This window comes from Lynx canadensis, chromosome D1 (assembly GCF_007474595.2).
Source record: "Lynx canadensis isolate LIC74 chromosome D1, mLynCan4.pri.v2, whole genome shotgun sequence".
Classification (NCBI taxonomy): Eukaryota; Metazoa; Chordata; class Mammalia; order Carnivora; family Felidae; genus Lynx; species Lynx canadensis.
In genome coordinates, this window is record NC_044312.2 from 107789374 (window position 1) to 107789655 (window position 282).

The window sequence follows — 282 nt, forward strand, 5'->3', positions numbered from 1 at the left end:
AATGGGCGCGGCCAGCGCGGCCACGATTGGCGGGCCAAGCGACCAATCCTCGTCGCAGAAGGGCGCCCCTCCCTCCAATCGTGGAGTCTGGGGTGGGCGGGGCTTGTCGGGAAGAGTCCAATCCGGAGGCGCGGAGGAGGCAGGGCTGAGGGCTTACTCTCAGGTGTCCAATGATAGAGAAGCAAAGATGATGGGCCAGACTTCAAGCCAATAGTAGGGAAGGATAGAAAGCCCCCTCGGGGAGCGCGACCAGTGAGCAGGCGAGGAAGGGGCGGGATCCGG